This window comes from Manacus candei, unplaced genomic scaffold (assembly GCF_025592945.1).
Source record: "Manacus candei isolate 608988 ecotype Guabito, Panama unplaced genomic scaffold, ASM2559294v1 h1tg000017l, whole genome shotgun sequence".
In the NCBI taxonomy this organism is placed as follows: domain Eukaryota; kingdom Metazoa; phylum Chordata; class Aves; order Passeriformes; family Pipridae; genus Manacus; species Manacus candei.
This window is the reverse complement of record NW_026138065.1, coordinates 16,720,066-16,741,610: the sequence shown is the minus strand read 5'-3', so window position 1 is coordinate 16,741,610 and position 21,545 is coordinate 16,720,066. Positions and strand designations below refer to the sequence as shown.

The following is a 21,545-nucleotide window of genomic DNA, read 5'->3' as shown; positions in this document are numbered from 1 at the left end:
TTTAGCAGCCTTTTGGCCCACATACAGACAGTCATTCATCTGCCTGTCATGATGGCTAAATGGAAATTCTTATTTCTTATATTTCTTAAAAGAAATCATCAGCCTCAACAGATCGCTCTCTTCTCATATTATGCCATCAGATAGCATCTTCTTGCAGGATCATTCCAGTTTGAGGAATTCTTTCCTGAACTAGGTGACCTGAAAGCTTCATCGTAAGGTGTCACCTAAAGGGTCTTCCCAGCTGTGTTGTACATTCATATCAGTAGATCCTCAACATAAAAGTCTCATCTGGTACCAGTTTGGTATCATTTGCCTTTCTCACACTGTCATCAGATTGTCATCTGCAACCCCTTCTGTCATCACTCATTACACCAGAATCTCACTCCTTATCCAGCTGTTGGATTCCCAGCTTGCAACATAGATTTTGTTATTAGTCTCCAAATGCACAATCTTGTGTTGTATGATAAACCATTCCTTCGTAGTTTTATTATTCCAGTCATCAGGTCTTTCTCTGAGATATGCTGAGCACTGTCGACCCATCTCATCATTTTTCTGTAAAGGACACAGAACTTTTGACAGTTTGTTTTTAAAATTATCCTGGAATATTTCCACTAATAACTGTCTCAGACTTGAAATGCTTATTTTCAACATTACTTATTATTCTATGCTCTTAGATCAGTTCCTTATGTACCATGTTTTCCTTTATTAATTTCATCTCTGATTTTCACAGGTAACAATTTGTCAAATTTTTCGTTGGAAACCTGGCAGAGATTTTCCTCATTTCTTATAATCACAAACTATTGAAGAAAAAAATGAGGTTAGACAAACATGAATTACTAGTGGAAAAATCCTTTTTTTCTGCTATTTTCCATTCTATTTATTGAGGAATTTCCTCTAGTTTCCAGTCTTTCTTGCTGATTCTCTCAAAGTTATTCCTTTTATACAAGTATATTATTTATGTGTGATTAACAGGTTTTATCTCCTTCTCAACCTGTACAATTTTCTTCCTGACTTTAAAGACTATTGTTCTTCAGTCCCCATTTAGAAAAGATGTTCAAGGACTTCAGTATGGGAAGTTTGAATTGAATGACTAATCCCAAAGTGAGAAACAAACAGCTGAACAATGGATTTTCTTGCTTCAGCTGTTAATTGGAATTTTTTAGCTCAGGAAAAACAGAAGTTTAGCTGATAGTACCTAATACAAATTTTGTATTTATTGCCTTTCCCTATTTTTATGCCTTCTACACGAGTTCTAATGGAGGATTCACGAGGAAACCCAACTGGCAGTCACTTCCCTATACATTTTATCACATATCCCAATAGAGTGACATTTTTAGCATGCTTTTCCAAGTTGTTACATTAACAAATTTGCACTGATTTCTTTATCCTGTCATCTAAAGACCACCTTGTAGTAAGACAGTGAACTTTTACAGCATTCCATAGTTGATGCACTGTCTAATGTCACAAATGTCTGCTCAAATTACTTCACTAAGACTTGAGAAGAGTCTACATTGTGCCTTCCATTTGAGCTTGATTTGACAGAATCAGTCCCTGCGCTAGCTCATGGCACTTATCAGTTAGTCAGCCTTCCTCAGGGAAGAGAATTTAGAGTGCACCATATTCAGTTTTCAGATCAAGCCCTGTCCCCTTAGGAAGCTACATACTGCATTATTAAACAAGGTGCCATCAGCCGTAGCACCATGCTTAAACATTCAGTCAAATAAAAGACGACATCATTAGGTTAACTCTTTTTTCACCAGATCTTTCAGTGATCTAAAAGGAAACACTAAGACAAAGAAAAGTTTGCTACATCTTTCTTTTAATTTCTCTTGAAAGTGTGTAAATGTGGGCAGTAAAACCTCTGATGTTACAAAATAATGATTAAACAATGCTATATGAGATAGGATTTTGCAAATTACAATTTTTAAGTTATTTGAGACCAATGTATTGTTTATTTTCTAGTTTTATGTGTAGTTCTCATAGAGACTACTCTGTATGTTTAGATTTAATGGTCATACCTATGTGCAACCAAATTCTGATGTTTGCTGTGGCTTTAAATATATCAAAGACAGAAAAGTTAATCAAGCTAATGGAGCTAAATAAGGGAAGAAATTGCTCATAAATATAAAAGTCCCTTTATAAAATATATTACCTGTTATACTATCAGTGCACTTTACAATAAGGTATAAATAGACTGTGATCAAATTATGCATATATCATCAGGAATTATGGATCCTTTAAAGTATTTTATATTATTTCAATCAAACTGAAAATCACACAGGAGGAAGACATGCTCCCCCTTGAAAGTGAGTAGATTCAGGATATATATTTTAAGATTTGCATTTTAAATCTCCTTGGGTCTTCTTATATTCAAAGTGCTTTTTTTACATCTTTATTTTTCTTGTCGTACCACAAATTGTCAAGAATCTCTGAGAAAAGGAAAGATATCCTTTTTAAAGCTTCATGTTGATATAAATATGAAAATGGATTAAACTCTGCTTCCAATTTTCAAACATATGTACTTCAATGAATATTAAATGGTAGACCCATATCATCATCATGACTTATTTACTTTGTAGAGTTTTTATCAAAAAAGGACTGGAGTTTGCTGTGGAGCGTGAAACTCCACTGTAATTGAGTTTAGAGTGGTAAAACCACTAAAGAGGCCATGGCCCCAGAGAGTTCCCTGAAACCCACCTGTCAGCTGGTGTTACATCACTGATCCAACAAGCCGTGCCTTCCTCTTCCCGCTAAAGATTTCTGTGGCAAAAAGAAAAAAAAAAGAAAGAAAGAAAGAAAAAAAGATGAAAAAACACTTGAAGTTGCTCCTAGAAAAAAAACCCTCTGCAACAGCTGCACAGTGTCAGCAGAAATAATGATCTGAAACTCAGCCTCCAAGGGATGCTAGTCTGGGTCTTAATTCTGTAAGGTGTCATTTCTTTCATTGCAATGCCATTAAACATGAAAGTAATGGAGATGACATGAAGTATTCTTTCACCAAAGTATAGCAGGAGAGAGAAAGGGTGCTTCAGGATATTGACAGGAAAGGTGTCTTGTTTTGCTAAAATGATCATCTTAAAGTATCCATGCATAAAAGCGGCCATTTAATTCTCACTATTTTACAATTGAAATCTCACATTTTAACCTTGTAGCTTTTGAAATATATGTTCACATGAAAATTGAAGTTGTAAGCAGCTTTAGTTCCACAGTTTTGTTCAGTTAAAAGCAGTTTTTTGCAGGTGGATTGAATAACTAACAAGACTAGTACTAGACTACTTTATAATTGTTGATGAAATCAGTCCTCAGGTGAGGTGTTCTTCTTGCAGAACTCTCTTTACTTCAGTTGAGTTACTGCTGTGCAGGATCTGGTTATAAACCAATAGGGACCAGTGGTATTTAACAAATGGTTCATCTGTTTTCTGTGCAGCAAACACTTAGATCTGAAGCAGCCCCCACCCCCACTATAAGTTAAGCATCTGCACTAGCCTTTTGAGCAGAGATGAGGAGACAAACAACATGGGAAATAGCTTTTTTGTGACACTCATGGTGATTCCTGCAACAAAATGTCAAGGCAAGCCAGCAGAGCAGTTTTCCAAAATGGCGTGATTATTCTATTTTTGGCATGAAAAGAGGCTTTCGTCTTCAGGCTGTCAAGTAAGTCCCTTGACAAAAGCGAACACCTAGCTTCAAAGACAGCTAAATGCCCAAACCTTATTTAAGATCTTACCTCCACTGAATTCACTGCCATTCTGATGTTGGATCAAAGTCTATAAAAGAAAAGAGTCCAAATGTTTTCTTTTGAGAAGATGTAGCTGATCATGTTAAGTCCCTTTTTCAAGAAAGGGAAAGAATCTGCTCTGTTAGACTTGGATTTGTTTCAAAGATTGTGGCTGACAGATGCATTGTTCTGAAAACTACTCCTGCCAGTTTTTTTATCTGTTACACCTGCATTAATATTCAGTGCAAATGAGTCCTCGGTTTGGTCTTTGAATTACTACTGTGATCATCGGTGCTGAAATTGAGAAAGGATATAATATTTCTGCTATATCTTTGCTGCACATCGAAGTCTGAAATAGTACATCCTGCAGGAGATGTGCTGCTCTAAAGAGTTATCCTGCTGTAACATGCTTCAAAAATAGTTGCTAGGGGGAACATTACAAATTGCTGTGCATTACCTACTTGATCTTGGCATGCAGGCTCCCTGCAAGTAGTAACTCCAAACTGGTTTGCTGCTGGACAAAGGTACACAGAAACTTCCAACCTACTCAGGGAGGAATTTGGACTTGCAGCCTACTCCTGAAGGAGAATAAGGCTGTTGTTAGTGTGGGTGCTTTCCTAGCTATATGGAGGAATGGTTTTTTTAATCAGGGAAGTTTGCTACTAATTCAGTGTCTCCCAGTGTTTCTGCTTGCTTTCAGCTTCAGACTCAGAGTCTTGAATGATTATTTATGAACAACATTGAACTGAAGATAAATGTAATCACTCTCACTGAAGAAATCTCTGATTGTCCATCTTTTCAATATTCTATGCATTTTTGCAATCAAGGAAACCTTTAGGCATATAATGATGTTAAAAACTGTGTGTTGAGAAGAAACACACATTTTAACTTCAGCATAATTTTTGGTGGCTATCTGATAGAAAACTTTTTCCACTCCCAGTTGGTTTTCAGTTGGATCAACTCACTGATCTGGCAAAACCTGATGCTATGGGATCGCTAGACCTGACATGAGGCAAGTGGTAGGAGCACAACACTACAGAAGGACAATCTGAGTGACATTTTTGCATCAGTCTTAGTTACACAGAATAAGAAATATCATAAAGTCACTTTGGAGTTGATAACAGTGCTGTTTTATTACACTAAACAAACAGGGAAATTGTGACTCAATACCTCTCAATGACCCTGCTTTTTCTCCCCTTACTCTGACCACCTGCATTCACATCAGCCTTTATTTTAGAAGTACATCAAGAAGACAAGAGTTGCTTAAGTGTTTTCATAGATTGTCACAGTCTTTTCCACATCTCTCTGACTGAAATACAACTTCTTGTCAAGAACTCTGCTCACACACAATGCTTTCTGGCATCTGTATTTGAGAGGCCTGAAATGGAACAACTGAAGAAACAACGATGCCCCAAGGAATTTACACTTTGATATTTGTGAGAATGCAGCAAATTTCAGGTGTTCATACTTGTCTTTATTGTGCCATGAGAGGTTTTAGCAATTGTTTTGGACTCTATGGTAGTGTATTTTAGAAGTCTATGCTCCTCAGTGATAACAGAGTATTTCTGCTTAGAGAACTGCTGGAATGACAGTGGTGCTGTGGATTTGACGGTTGATATCTGAATATGGAGTAGCTGAAAAGAACCAAAAGAACAAAACATTCCAGTCTGCATGTCTTCAACTTTCATTACTTGTTTTTCTGTCATATGAGGGTGGTAATTGGGTTATATTGTCCTCCTTACTGGAGATTCAGGAAAAGTATGTTGTTACAATCTGTTGCACATCACACTGGTCTATCGGTTCTAACAGTTTACTGAAGTAAGTGACCATTGAAATGGCCACAATATATTCAAGGTATTTTATCATAATGTTGTGCAGCTCTTCTGCAGAAGACTCATTACTTTTTGAATGTGCTTGTTGGATGTTGATCAGCAGCTTTCAAATAAAACACATTCACAAATTATTCACACGTACCACCCAAATGTCATGGATGTGAAAAGTTATTCCTATTGTTAAGCCTTACATTTAATACCCAAGCGTGGTATCAATAGCCTGTCCAAAAAGTGATTGAAGGATATATTACGGGTATTATAAACATTGCAGAGATTAACTGATACTTTCCCTTTGACAAACTATATCCAACACTAGATGGCACACTTGGCCTCGGGATCACAACCACTTGTGCTTGCCCTTCCGTTGCCCAAGCGCCTTACCTAGTATACTAATTTTGAAACTTCTGTGATCTTCCCTAAGCTGCTTCTTTCTGCAGATTTTGAAACAAACATTTAAAAATCACTGAATAGAAAGGAAATAGGAGAAATTGGAGTGCAAATGTTAGTTTTTTAAGCAAACAGCAATTCATACGAAAATAAGAAGGGGGTTACAAAACTATTTTCAACATTTTCCTCCTCCTCTGTTCCATCTCCATCATCTATTATTCTTATACTTGCAGATTAAAAATGATTACATAAACTAAAAATAAATTGCTTCATTTCAGTTTGATCCAAGTCAAAATTTTACTTTATTTTATTACAGTTCTTGATTTGATCATTGAACCAAAAATCCACATTTTCAAGATCCCTAAAGCAAAGTGATACACTTTGCCTCTAGGCAGAGGCTAAGTGTATCACTTTGCTTTAGGGACATTTTCAAATGTGTCAAGAACTGCCTCTGCCTATGTCAGGAAATAGTAGGAAATAATGGGATTGGGATTAAATAGCGAAGTGAATGGAGCTGACAATCTAATGCGCACACAAAATGACATTCAGAAATATTACTCTAGCTCTAATCTGGTCCTGTGAGCTGAATGCCCATACATCAAGTGAGGTCTTGGAGCTCAGTTTCTGGTTTAATTGCACTGGCCTTGATGATGGCCAAAGCCCAGCTAGAATTTAATCTTGCTGCTGTTGTAAAGGACAATACAAAATGTTTCTATAAATACATTATCCCCAAAAGGAGGGATAAGGAGAATCTCCATCCTTTATTAGATGTGGGGCGAAACACTGCCAGCACGGGTTTGTGAAAGGCAGGTCCTCCCTGAGTAACTTGATCTCCTTCTATGACAAGGTAACCCATGTAGCAGATGAGGAAAAGGTTGTGGATGTTGTCATCAGTAAAGTCTTTGACACCATTCCTCACAGCATTCTCATGGAGAAACTGGCTGCTTATGGTTTGGACAGGTGCACTGTTTGCTGTATTAAAAACTGGCTGGATAGCCAGGCCCAGGGAGTGGTGGTCAATGTGTTTACATCCAGTTGGCAGCTGGTCACAAGTAGGGTTCCCCTAGGCTCAGAATTGGCATAGGTCCTGTTTAATATCTTCACTGATGACCTGGGCAAGATGATCAAGTGCCCCCTCAGTCAGTTTGCAGCTGACACCAAGCTGGGTGTGAGTGTTGATCTACTGGAGAGTAGGAAGGCTCTGCAGAGGGATCTGGACAGGCTAGATCAATGGTTCAACAAGGCCAAGTGCTGGGTCCTGCCCTTGGGTCACAACAACACCACACAGGCTAGGGACAGTCTAGCTGGAAAGCGGCCCAGTGGAAAAGGGCCTGGGGATGCTGATTGACAGCTGACTGAACATGAGCCAGCAGTGTGCCCAGGTGGCCAAGAAGGCCAGTGGCATCCTGGCTTGTATCAGAAATAGTGTGGCCAGTAGGACCAGGGCAGTGATTGTCCCCCTGTACTCAGCACTGGTGAGGCCACACCTCGAATCCTGTGTCCAGTTCTGGGCCCCTCACCACAAGAAAGACATTGGGATGCTGGAACACGTTCAGAGAAGGGCAGTGGAGCTGGTGAAGGGTCTGGAGCATAAGTCTTATAAGGAGCAACTGAGGGAGCTGGAATTGTTCAATCTGGAGAAAAGGAGGGTCAGGGAGGACTTTATTGCTCTATAAAACTACTCAAAAGGAGGTTGTATCCAGGTGTGGGTCTTCCTCTTCTCCCAGGTAGCAAACAATAGGATGAGAAAAAACGGTCTCAAGTTCTGCCAGAGAAGTTTTAGATTGGATATTAGGAAAAATTTCTTCATGGAATAGGTTATCAAGGACTAGAACAGACTACCCTGGGCAGCAGTGGAGTACCCATCCCTGGAGGTATTTAAAAGCCATGTAGATGTGGCACTCAGGGACGTGGTTCAGTGGTGGACTTGGCAGTGTTGGATTAATGGTTGGACTCGATGATCTTAAAGGTCTTTTTCAACCCAAACAATTCTATGCTTCTATGATCTCTTGAGAGAGAGCTTTCCATGGTATTACAAAATCTCCTTCAAACCATGTTTTGGTTATGCCTGAAAAACACATACTGCCCTTTCTTGCTGAAAGAGTGGAAACAAGACACAAAGCATGGCTTTCTGTCAGAAGCTGGGAGCACTGGCCTGGCAAATGCAGGCATTGAACAGAGTGTGGAGGTAGTTTTTGCACTCTGGTACCTCTTGGTACCAGCATTTGCCCTAAATGTTTAAAAATAATTAGGCATCAATTACTTCTAAACTGTTCCACCACTATAATTTAAATTTTACCTGCATTGTTAATTACTTATATCAACCAAAGTGAGAAGGAAATCAAACCATGGAAACCTTAAGAAGTGAAAAAGAACCTTATTTTACTGTCCACACTAGTAACAAATGCATTGATTTTCGTAGTTCAGCATCCTAATTTTTAGAAGCACTGAAATAACTGCCAGCTGGATAAAAAAATGCAGGAAAGACAGCCCTGTCTAACTGACACAAACTCACAAACCTAATAAAGGGAATGCAGCACTGGAAAGTACAAAAGTCAACATGTCAACATAAATCAACTTTGTCAGAATGAAACAGATGAGTCCATTTGTTGGTAGATCAGATTAACGTAAATCAAGGCACTATAAAGGTTATACATTATAGGGATTTGTGCCTGGTAAACTTTCATAGTGGGATCAGAGATAGTAATCATCTGGCAGTGGGAATAAAAAGTCAAAGAGAAGCTTAAACGCTGAATCAAAAATCAGTCCTGTTAATGTCTAACATGCTGGGGTCAAAAATTCATACGAGTCCAGCTGTGAAAATAAGATGGGAGCTGTATTAGTTTTCTCCATTCTGTATCTCACATTTAAGTGTTGTCAGTTGATGAGGGTTTGTCCCTTGGGAATTGTTGTGGGGTACTTTAGTCCATGTAAAGTGAAAATTTTGCATCACATAGAGGGTCTTGTGAAATTCTGTAAAGCATGAGGACAACATGCTGAGATTCATAATGGCAAGGAAGGAACAGTAGAAACAGTAATCTGCCACATGCCCTTATCTAAAAGTGGTTCTTGACAAAGAAGGCAGCATGTTTGTAGTGTGGAAGCTAACAGAATCTGTAACACATTTGAACAGTCAGTGGTTATTAATGGATAAAAACTGGTAACTTTAGACTGATGTTGACATATAAAACTCTTTAGAATAAATAGAAATCCCAATGGACTCATTCTTTTCATGCCTTTCAGTACTATTTCTGTTTGTGGCATTTTGTAAAGTTCCATTAGTGGGTCAAAAGTTTGATGTAAACAAGCAATAAGCTCTCTAGCAGGATTTATATACTGAGACAACTTGAATTAAGAAAACAAATCACACACAGCTTCTTTTAGGCACATGTTGCATAGTGTCTCTGCAAAAATTTTACAAAGCCTTTCGTACTTTGTTCATTTTTCCTCTTTGTTTTCAAATAATAAGCTCACAATTCATTGTTTATAATTCCAGAAAATTCTAAATTTGTGTAACATTTCGATATTGTGGTTTTACTGTGTACCTAAGAGAAAGAATCTGAATCAAGCGAAGAATGAACTTTAAAAGAAGTTAACACAGTCCTGTTTCCTTTCTAAAAATTATTTCAGTTCTTGGAATGTTGTTTAACCTCTATGATCCAAATTCAGAGCTATTTAAGAAGGGCTTTTCTCTGTATGCATCTCTACTCTCCTATTTTTGGTCAGCAATGTTTTCCAAAGAGGAAGATGCTAATAAGTACATGTCACGTTGTGTGCTTGCGAATGGCATTACACAGAATTGTTGATTTAAGGTATGAAAAGAATTTTCAAAAGTGTATATGTCTAGTATATTTAACCTCATTCAATAGATGGGGCGCTGAGTGACATAAAAAATGGGGGCAGGCAATGTCACTACGTAACTTCTTCTCTTGTGGTGGTCTAAATGTAATCAAAGGAAGGTTGTGAAGATGTTGGCTGAGGCTGATGTGCCTGTGAACCTGTTTGTTTCCCCAACTCTATGACTATCTATTTGTGAGTAATTGAAGCTCTGGAAGCTGGAAGTCACAGCCTGAAACAGTGATTTGTTCAAGATAACAATGACAGCTGTGGCAAAATCAAGATAAGATTACCCAAATATCCTGATTCTCTGTTTCCTGTTCTGATTATTGAGATCATGTTGCCTCCTGCCTTTTAACTATAGTGAAAACAACATTTTAACAATAAAAATAAAGTTCTCATGCATCTATTTTTCCTTTGAAAATACAAGCCAAGAATAATGTTTGTAACTAGTGTAATGACATGGTATCAGAAGCACAGGTTCTACTACTCTTACTTGGTTAAATGTATTGTACTGAATATTCCCACAACTCCCATGTGGAAGACAAGTGCTACCTCTTGTGAATAAAGGTGGGAGAAACACACTAAGATGTACAAGTTTCCTCAACAAGTCATAAGGAGTTTGACTTCTTGTTCCTGACTTACAGTTCTCATTTAGTGGGGAAAAAATTTAAAATCTTATGTGATAATAAGATAAACATTAGTGCTGATGAGCTGGAAAGATTATAACCAGGATCACAAAATGTAGGGATTAATATACAGAATGGCAATGAAAGACAATGAGTGACACAAAGACAGATGACATCACTTCATATATTCTATCTTGTAGTGATTTTACTGACCATAGATTGTTATGGGATGATGGCCTAATCTAATAAAACATGAAGCTGGTTAAACAACTATTAACAATAAGAAGATCTGCAGTTAAACTAATAACTAAAGTAGTTTACTTCCATTCAGAATGGTCTCAATTTAGTTTAACAATTACTTATGTGGAAATTATTTTATTTGCCACGTAAATCTACTTGACTCCGAAATGGGACAGAAAGCTTCTAGCTGTTCAGAGTAACACCACACTGGTTAATGACATAAAATGAGAACTAAAATATGCTATTTTAATAAGAGTGTGAATAATAAATACAGTGAAATGCCAGTGTTGTGAGGCAGGCAGTCATTGATAGGGCAGTTGAAACCTGATCCTGTGGCACTATGAGTTGTGGTAGGCCTACAGAAGAAAAAGGGACAATACTAGGTCCGAACTAGGAGCTCTCTGACCATTTGTCAATTAAGGGAAAAATACAGTACTGGCAGAAAGATCTTCAGACAAGTATTAAGGGCAACCATAGACTTGTAGGGCAGGTGAAAAATGAATGATCTCACCAAAATAATGGTTGTTGTTTTAGACAGAATGTACTCAAGCTGGGTTTCATTCCAGGCATGAAACCTGCCAACGTTGAAAATGTCTTGAATTCTTTTATTGTAACTTTCTGACTTCGTTCACTGGTGTTGATTCAGTACTGCTGGGTACTGACTGAGACTGAAAAATACATCATGGGTGGAAAAGTACTCCTTCCTGCAAACCTCTGAGTTTTCTTGGAAGTTCTCTGCCTGAATACTGACCTGGCCTGACCCTATTTAGCTTGTGAGATCTGATGAGATCAGAGCCTGAGGTTATGGCACTAAACTAAGAAAAGTGATAACAAAGCAAAAATGGCATGATTGACAGGGTAGTAGGCTGAACACAATAAGCCTATGGAGAACTATGTGTATGTATTCCACTCCTTAATATCCCCTTTGTAGATAAGAAAAATAAGCCTTACCCTGGAGCTAAAATAGTAATGGGATGAGGGCTGCCTGCCTTACTTGATGGCCATAAACAATAAGTATATTATACAAAGATGGATTACTGAAATGGAAAGTGGGTACTCATGAGATGCTACCTTGAGGCAGGACTGAGGCAGGATTGAAGAAGGAGCCATTCTGGACCCTTGTGCTGTCTACTGTTATCTCCTTTCGGTGGCCCCATGTGTCTCAGTAAGCTGGGATATGACCCCGTGTAGTCCAACTTTAGTGCTTTTCACTGTCAAGTTCATTGAGGCTATAGAAGATTATTTTGCTTGGAGAAAAAAAATAGATATCTGAACTCGTCACTGAAAGCATTTACAGATAAAAGAAGTAGTCAGCAGAAAACTATCTGAAGAGGTTTCTTTTGTAGTGCACCAAGGAAAAGCAGCTCCCTATGACAATAGAAAAAATGGCAATAGAAAAGTTATGTAAGGAAGCTCAGGTTTGTTTTTTTTGTATCTCGTGTTTTTCATTAATCTTGAAAATTATTGAGACACATGCTGTTAAGGTTGTGATGTAATTGTATTGAACTCATTTACCGGAATTCTAATGACAGATTTTTCCCTCTGCAATGAGTACTGGAAGTAACTTCAGAAATTAGGCCAAGTTGTGCTGTTACTTTGTAGTGTAATAAACAGAAACTCAATTAATATCAAAGGAATTGTTCTATATTGTTATAAAATACCTATTGCTGGTCAATGTTGAGAGCCTCTGTATTTCAGGTTCTCAGAAAACTAGCATATTTTCTAAGCATCTTTCATTTTTACAGACTATTTTATATGCAAGCCAAAGGCTTATATAGATCTTCCACTTGCTTGGAACAAGCTAGGACAGATCAAATGTCCCTGAGGCTTTTTTCTCTGGTATTTCAGTTCAAGATAGAAATGCAAATCCATTTAATGAGAAGGCTTCCTATTTTAGAGATTCATAACTGGTTTGCAATTCCTGGATGTGAATTAGAGCTGGTGGGAATTTTTCTTCTGAAACAAATAATGGAGAATTAGATTTCTGAAGGAGTACAAAACTCCATAGAAGGGAGAATGCATAGTTGTAAAATTATAAATGAATAAAAGTTACAAATTTAATGTATTTTAGAGTACTTCTGATGAGAATCTCACAGTTCTTCTGGACCTGTTAAATTGAACATAAAAGCCACAATTGTTTTAGTGCAACCTGGAATATAGAGATTTACTTCTTTACTAAAATATCTAAAGTTATTGTTTTCTGTTCTTTCAGAGGATATTAATTAATTTGGAAAGCAATAGATAATTTTCTTGGTGATTTTTCCAAGTACAGTTTTATTTCCTTGTGAGGCATACTTGTGAGTGTTATTGCTTTACATTCTGCATAAAACTCAAATGCAATAAAATCCATAAAATCCTTTTAGTACTGTTATTTCAGTTATTGCAAAGTACAGTCAAATCAGTCAAATTTGTAGGAGTAGTTTTGCAAGTACTAAGAAGTTGCTTGCGGAGAATAAAATCACTGCAGCAGGGACATTTAAAATCCGCAATACAAATAATTTTGTAAAAGTGAAGTGGTCCAACTTCAAGTCTTTGTTACTGACCTCATGAATATGCTTTTCAGGCATCTGAGGCTGCTTCTTGGAAAAGATGATATTGGACAAATCCATGATTAGAGCCTTTGTAATGTTAACCATCCCTACTGCGCTGGAATTGATTACACACATTTGGTGAAAGGCAATTTGAATGGTAAGTCACTTAGTCATATTCTCGTTTTCACACACCGTTCAGCTTCCTACTGTCCTTCTGCTCATTCTTTTCTCTCTTCTCGCAGCATTATGCTCAGCAGGTCCCCACCATTGTTCAGCATAGTTTAAGATGGCATTAAGATAGAAAGATTGATGTAAACATGTGGAAAAAGCTCCCAGTGAAATTTCTAGGCTTCTCCAGTGCACACACAGCAACAGCTTCCCAATGTCCCTGAAGAAAATGGAGAAATTATCAGCATTTTACTGAAGAGGCGAACTAGTTGCTGCAAGCAGGTTGAAGGCCAGTCCTGCAAGAGGCTGGGCATTCTTACTGTACCAGTGAAGTTTGAGGGAACAGAGTATACTCAGCAGCTCTATGTCTTAAATTTGACTATTTAACCAAAGAAGCTGTTTCCTGCTATGTAGAATATTGGGGTTGAAAATTAACTTGAAGATTAGAATTGGGCCAAAACAAAACCCAGACCTCAACTCCAAATCTACATCAAATTTATCTTTTCAATGATTAAATTTCCACATATGAGCATGGTGAAGCATGAACTTTGCATTTTGCAGATTGTAAAATAATTTGATTAGTTTTTTACCAAGAGCAGCGTCATAGGAAGGCTCAAGTCTAAACTGATCTTCTTCCACTACTTCAAGCTCCATGATTTCCTCTTTCTTTTGGGACTCTCATACTGACATTTACGTCACTCATATGTCAAACACTAGGATTATTTGATCTTGTTTAAAACCACTGTCTGAGTTGCATGGCAGCACTTAAATGTAGCTACCCATAGCCACGATTCTAACAGTTTTGAGGTCTTTTCGTGACAGCAAGGCTGTATGCTGAGAGCTGGGGAAAAACATTCGTAGCTGGCAGTGCAGTCTTGATTAGAGGTATTCAGCCAGAGTCTGAAGCTGCAAAGTGTATTCCTCAGTACATGTGAGGAGTATCAGCATGGCAGTTCTGAGGCAAGAAGTGTGAGCTGCTAAAATGGCTTAAGGACCAGCAGTACATTAGCACAGAGCTTTGCCCTGACTTAAGAGCCCATGTTTCTTGTAGAATCAATGTTTGGCCATCTGAGCTACCTGCCCCAGTTTAAAAAGCACCTGAAGTGCCAGTGCAGGTACAAAAATACAAGGTGGTAGGATGCAACCAGACAGAGGGGAAGTCAGGATGATGGAAATATCATCTCAGAACACCTTGGGCTAATTAATATGAAACTTTTCTCAGGCCAATACCTGCTCCTTGGAGCTGAAGACCTCATTTACAGCTTCATTATGCAGTCCTGATAGATAGTCCCTTAGGTCTGCTCATGCTCTCACTGGAGCCACCAATAGTATTTCAGTTGAATTAAGGCTGGGCAGTACTGGCCCAAAGTCTGGGAGTAGAGGTATTGTGAGAATCTCCAAAACACCTCAGAGCAGTGATATCTTTAGAAACTGTCTCTGCAGGAGCTAAAAATGCTGAGATCTCACAAGCTGTGCATCAGCGATCTATACAGGCAAGCTAAAGGACCCTCTGGTTTGTCTTCTTTTAAAACACAGAGCAGAATTTCTCCAGTGATCCTAGTTTTATTCCATACATCGAACAGCCAACCCACAAAATGAGAGGGAGAATTTTACATAACGTACTTCCTGTGTGATGCCCAGATTTCCTCAGTGAGACTCTGTATTTGCTGTCTTTTACAAGCACATTGAAAAGGTCTGAAAAATCACTTACATTCAATGAATCTGACTTTTACAAATGTATTCCAGTCTTGGAAAGGTTTATACCTTTCCTGTGTGGACTGGAGGGTGCAAATCATGGTTTCTTTGCTGCCTCTGTGTCAGGCAGCATTCCCTAGCATTCCTTTTTTTTTTACAGTAAATAACTCTGTGCATAAATAAGACCCTAAAAATCATTTCTCTTTGATAAATATTTTAGTGAATATTCCTGCTTGTACAGGGCTCTCTTTGGTTCCCCTGAAGCCAGATCTGGCCCACATACAGTGAAAATGAGGCTGTCTGCTCAACATGCAAAACTCCTTATGTTCTAGCTAACAGTAAGCATCAAGTAAAAGGAAAAGGACTTTTTCTTCCTTTGTCTTCCAGCGATGTTAGCTTAGACAGCCACAAGCACATGATCATTTACATAAGGAGGGAACTGCAGAGCTGCTGCCAACTGCCCATAGTGCCTGCCAAAAACAGATGTTAGATGTTACTGTTAGAATAATGTCTTCTTCAGCTTGACATGTGAGTGCTGCAATCTTTATTTAAAAGGAAGAGGAAAAAATATGGTTGAATTAATGAAATGGAGCACACAACATACGGTCTGAAAAAATTATAATGTAAGAGAAAGTGCTAGTTGTCCAGTTGCCTAAGACTGCTAAATTCAGCTGGGTGAATTTGTCACAGAGAACTGTTCTGGTCTGGCATGTAGATGGATTTGGTGACCTAACAGATCTGTTGTATTTTCACGTTTTTATTCCCATGACTTCACATCAATTTTTAAATGGTTTCCAAAAGGCATCGAGTAAAACTTACTGTAAAACTGCAGAGCTCTATATTGAATAGCATGATGCTAAATCCAGCATTCTTTGTTCCCAAAAATCCTCATGTTAAGTATCAGGTAACATTGTCACAAAAAGTGTGATTTATGCTTCAGTTTTGCTATAATCTTGCATGAATCCTGGGTTCTCTATAAAAATACAATTGAGATAAAGCTTTTTTATTCTGTCTGTGAGATATTTTATTCATATATCTTATGGGACAAGAAAGAGCCTGTCTGCAAAGTTGCAAAATATTATAATTTATTTCTTTGTTTTCCTGTCTTTCTGTAAGCAGGGAAGTAATGTTCTTGGTCTATAGAGCTGAAAAGCTGACTTATATTGCACTCAGCCTTATATAACCAGCCTCTATCAAAACATACTGATGACGGTTCTGGGGGGTCAGTAGAACTGAAAAAACCTTGATTTTACATGTCTATGTTGAGATTGAGCTTTCACTCAGCCTCAGCCAAACAGTTAGTTCACTCCAGCCCTTCCTTTGGACTATAGCAACAGTCTCTTCTTGCTAGCCAGAGGTCATGGGAACTTAACATCCTTGAGACCTCCGTCCCTTGTCTAAACGTGGTTGGAAGTGGTTAAAAAAGTAATTAAAAATACAGGTAGGTGTGCAGGTACATATACAGTGTGATGTCACCAGCATTGTTTCTTCAGGAGAACAGGGCAAAATGGGTTTGGATTCTTAGCTTTTATGTGCTGGTTTCATTTCTGGTCCTGTAGTAAAAGCAATTTTCACCTGCAAGGTGTCTGTCCCACATGACTAGGAAATAAGGCAAGGTATCTTTCTCTCCCTGCAAGAGTAGCCAATACAAACTGCCTCACAGGGGATGTTCCTGAAGTTTTTTAGGGCTTCATCTTGAAGCTGCTGTGAGGAAAAAGCAGATGCCTAATTGCACAGCTGCCTGCTCTGCAAGGGCTTGCAAAGTGCTGCCATCTGCTTCTGAAGATAGATGGGACAAGAAAGCATGTGAGTGCTTTTTTTTCTCTGTGCCCTTCTTTTTTCAGTCCTTGGCTGGGAAACAATGTTGTCAGGGTGTTTTGCAGGTATTAGACTCCAATGGACAGGTTTGGAGGAGGCAGTCTCTGCAGCCATGTCACAGCTGGCAGTAGGGGAAGCCCTCATCCCCTCCTCACACTTACCATGGCTGTGGCAAACTCTGGTGCTCCCCCTGCAGTGCACTGTTCTAATGGATTATCATGCATTTTGTGCGGGTTTTGATATTTTTACAGTTTTGGTGGATGAAGGAAGCTCAGTGAAGAGCTGCTCTCCAGAGAAGAGGAAGAGGGAATGGGATTGCACATTTTGGTAGCTCTGGCGTATAAGGCTGGCTCAGCCATCTTGCTTAAAAACACCAACAGACTGCACTGAGATGTTATCACAGCAGGAGGGTTACACAGACATTACACTTTGTGACATGGTTTCAAAACTGCAATAATCGTAGCTTTTGGTCATTCTGATTATTTCAGCATTGTTAATCCTTTTCCCCTTTCAAATTACAGACTGTTTCTCCAACCATTTTCAAAGGGACAGGAGGAGGATGCAGTAGGGAAACCTGTGTTGATGCAGCTCTGCACCAGCACACTGATGTAGAGCTTCAGCTGGATTCAAAATATACTGTGTTCGGTGGTTAAGCCCTTTTTCTTTGCATCTTCCTATCCAAAGAAGTATTTACATGAAATGTCAGTCACCCCGTGGAATTATATGAGAATTAATTATCTGTGGAGAATGATTTGGCCCTATTAATTATGGGTCTCATGTAAGAAAAAGAATAGGCCTAATGTGTCATATGACTTTTTTCAGACAGTGAACTAGGAACTCATAGGCATCAAATATCAATAATGGTTTTGTTGAATACAGATTGATGACCTCTGACAGAAATTATAGGAGAAACTTGTATCATTTTGTCTTATTATAGCCTACTAAGACCTTAGTCAAGATTGGGGTCTTATTTTCTTAGGCTGTCATGCAAGGGGTTAAAGCCGATATTTATCAGATTATTATTTGCAACCAGTCATGAATGAATAAGGCTTTAATATACGTAGAGTCAGAAATAGCTGATGTTAAAATGCAATTGCAAATCAAATACAGTATTTCGTGGAGACAGTTAAAACATTATGTCTAATTAAGTCTTCATTTAAACATGTGTGTAATTTTGTTGTTCAGAATTATGTACAGCTTTGTAGACTGTTCCCTGCAGTGAATCATGGTGCCTGCTTGTATCTTGCCATTTGGTAAAGGAAATCTTGAATTTTATGTTTTGCAGATATAGTCAAATATAAACAAAGTTCTAAGTTTTCTGAATTATTCAAAATCTGTGTATCTCACTGAGAAAAACTGAGTGTTTATCATTTTGTACTTTTAAAATGTGGTCTCAGTATTTTCTTGTCCATGAGTTTTCTCTCTCCCTTCTTCCATTGTTCAGCAGCTTTTCTGAATGGCTGCAAAGCTCCATACTGGTATAGTAAATTTGCTGGAATAGGGAATAGGTTCCTTTCTAGGGGAAATAGCTTCTTCACTGCAAGGGAAAGTCATACCTAGATACCAACAAAATAGATATCACCACCAATTATATGAATTTCTGATTATAGCATAAAAATATGAGTAAGATAAAATGGCAACCTCTTGTGGTTTTTTTTTTCTTTCGGGGGGAGAGTAAGTCCTGGAAGTTAAAGTAAAAATTGAAAGAAGGTTTCAAGGATTTTTTTTCTCATGGACCATGCCTTGAGTTTTACAGGAACCCTGTAGAAGGAGAGTGCAAACTTTCACATTTAGTAGGACAGATTAATCAAGAAAAGTTTTTTCTCCGTTTATGCACTATTGCAGAACGATTTTCTCGGGAATCAGTGCAGGCTTAATTTTTGTTCAGACATTTTACTCATGCAATACCACACCTACTGTGCCTGCAACAGTAAACCTGTGAACAGAATTTGCTTTTGGGAAACAGTGCTCTGGTAGGAGCAACTAACATTGTAAAACAGGTGATTCTCAGTTTTCAGGCAGTGGACTGTGGGTCAGGGCAACACATTGGCACATTCATCCTTCATGCAATTCCTTTGAGGGTGGACATTTAGGATTAAAAATAATGGCAAGAGAAGCATCAAGGGAACTCCCAGCAACTGGGACTTTGTGTTTTATGCTTTAGAAAAATCATTTCCCATACTAACTTGGCTGACGAGATTAAGAACTATAGTTAAATGAAACTGCCAAACTGCAAATCAATTATTTGGAAACAGAAGAGAAAGAATACTCTAAAGGAAACTCAGATGATACAAATATTTTGTCGATATCCATTTTGTAACAGTCTATTTGGATAGCATATAATAGGAAGTGCAGCGAGGGATACCCATAAAAACACTTAACTGAAGAAAATCTCCTTCTTTTTTCTGTGTATTTTTCTTAAAAGTGTTTTTGTTGCATTTAGTGCCATTTCCACTGTCCAAGCTTCGCTTTTTGATGGTAATTTCTGTGGAAAGGATAAATCAAAAATAGAAATTTTCACATATTTTCAAGGCAGCCTTCTCATAAGTTTCCTCCTTTCGTATGTGTGTGGATATATGTTCTTAAGCCTTCCTCCTAGAGCAGAATTAAGTAGAGCTTTTAATTATAGTGAGGACCATGTGAAAGAGCAACATTACATCATAATTTTGGTAATTGTTTATCTGCATCCTGTACTGATGGAGAAGAGAAATAATTTTTAATTCCAAGGAGAAAAATAGTCAAGTATTATTTCAAACCTAGCAAAAATGTTATTACCTATTTAGTTCATAATGATTTGATACATCTATGCAATCGTCACATACCACGTGCTTAGAAACATAATCCTAGATATTTTTCACAGTCAGAGTCCTTTCACATTTTCTGACAGTTTCCCAGAGAAACAGGGAGTAAAGAAAATGAGATTTATTAATTAATTCAGAAAATGGGAAAAATATTTCTCAATGAAAAATTTATCTACTTCTAAGAAGCACTAGCACTTTTATTTCTTTCACTGAAGTTTCAGTTTCACACTTGTATTAATATTGATTTGAAAATTTAACCTCAAACACTAGAATGATTAACAATAAGGTATAAAAGACAATGAAGACAGAAGACAGGCACTCACCTTCATAAATGGCTGTAGTTCAGAGGCTACCAATTTAATTTTATTTCTAGGAATCTGACTCAGGGTGAAGAGTGAAAAGGATGTAAGACAGGAGAAAGAGGGGAAAAAAAAAAAAGGAAGCCATGTACTGATACCCTGGGCACAGTCAATATTTAGTTTGCATTTAATAAAAAGTATGCATTTTCTGCATATCTTTCAAGCAAATTACACTCCAAAAGGATACAAGCACAAGTATTCTTCAGCACTTTTTCAGGAATTGATTCAAGGAGACTTACAAACAGCTATTTTTTAAGCTGATTAACAATTTGCTCACAGAATAACAAAATTGTTTAGGTTGGAAAATACCTCTAAGATCATCAAGTACAGCCTTTGACCAATCACTACTATTTCAACTAGACCATGGCCTAAGTACCATGTCCAGTCATTTCTCGAACACCTCCAGGTATGGTGATTCCATCAGCTCCCTGGGCAGCCCATTCCAATGCTTAATGACCATTTCTGTGAAGAAATTCCTCCTGATGTCCAACCTGAACCTCCCCTGGCACAGCTGGAGGCTGTGTCACTTTGTCCTGTCACAAGTTGCTTGGGAGAAGAGGCAGACCCCCACCTTAGTACAATCTCCTTTCAGGTAGTTGTAGGGAGCAATAAGGTCTCACCTGAGCTTCCTTTTCTCCAGGCCAAACAACCCCAGTTTCCTCAGCCACTTGTCATATAAACTACTCTCTAGACCATTCCTCAGCTTTGTTGCCCTTTTCTGGACACGCTCCAGCACCTCAGCAACTTTTCTGTAGTGAGGGGCCCAAACTGAACACCGGATTCAAGGTGCAGCCTCATCAGTGTTGAGTACAGAGGGACAATCACTTCCCTGGTCCCACTGACCACACTGCTCAACATCAGTATTTTACATACTTAACATCATAACGTGGGTTATCATTGCATATGGTATCATACAGGGACTGAGCACTCTGCCAGCCCTGAAGAATGAAGAGATACCAAAAAGTCACAGCATGGCATCTTATCAGTACAGTATGATGGTATTTACCACAACTTTTATTCTTTATTCAAACAGCCTTTTTTGTGAAATGAATATCACAGTAGTATACCAGGATCTCAGTCTGCAGTTGCTCTGAAGTCATCTACACTTACATTCAAGGGGATGTTCACTTCTCCCTTTAACTTTTCCTTGAAAGGAAAGGTGTTTTCTTTCCCTCTCCATTCCTGCTTCTTCCAGTGACAGTCTTGGACTCATCAGAGCTTCCTAAAGGCACGAAATACCCTTGATCCTGGTAAACTCAGCAATAAATGAACGTGCTTGGATCTTGTGAAGAGGAGACTTGAATTTATGTGTGTAGTTCCACCCGGAGGGCCCAGAGGAATTGTGTGTGGCTGTAAGATCACACACCACATGCATTCACACAAGGGTGATGGTGATATTTACAGAAGCATCAAAGTTCACAGCTGTCTGTCCTTTCATAGATAATCAATAAATCATACGTCAGCTCTGGTGATGGTGCATGTCAAGTGACAAGTCATCAGCATCTAAGCTATTAAAGATGGTGTGCTATT

The 21,545-nt window shown here is 38.3% G+C and overlaps 1 long non-coding RNA gene across 1 annotated transcript in view; it reads left to right on the top strand.

Moving 5' to 3' along the window:
• LOC127469450 (uncharacterized) overlaps positions 1–21,284 on the top strand; it is a 39,400-nt gene extending 18,116 nt beyond the window's left edge. Inside the window, exons 2-3 of the long non-coding RNA XR_007903982.1 lie at positions 13,207–13,331; positions 21,211–21,284. This is a non-coding gene — a long non-coding RNA (uncharacterized LOC127469450). The remainder of the gene's footprint in view (positions 1–13,206; positions 13,332–21,210) is intronic.
• The last annotated feature ends 261 nt before the right edge of the window (positions 21,285–21,545 follow it).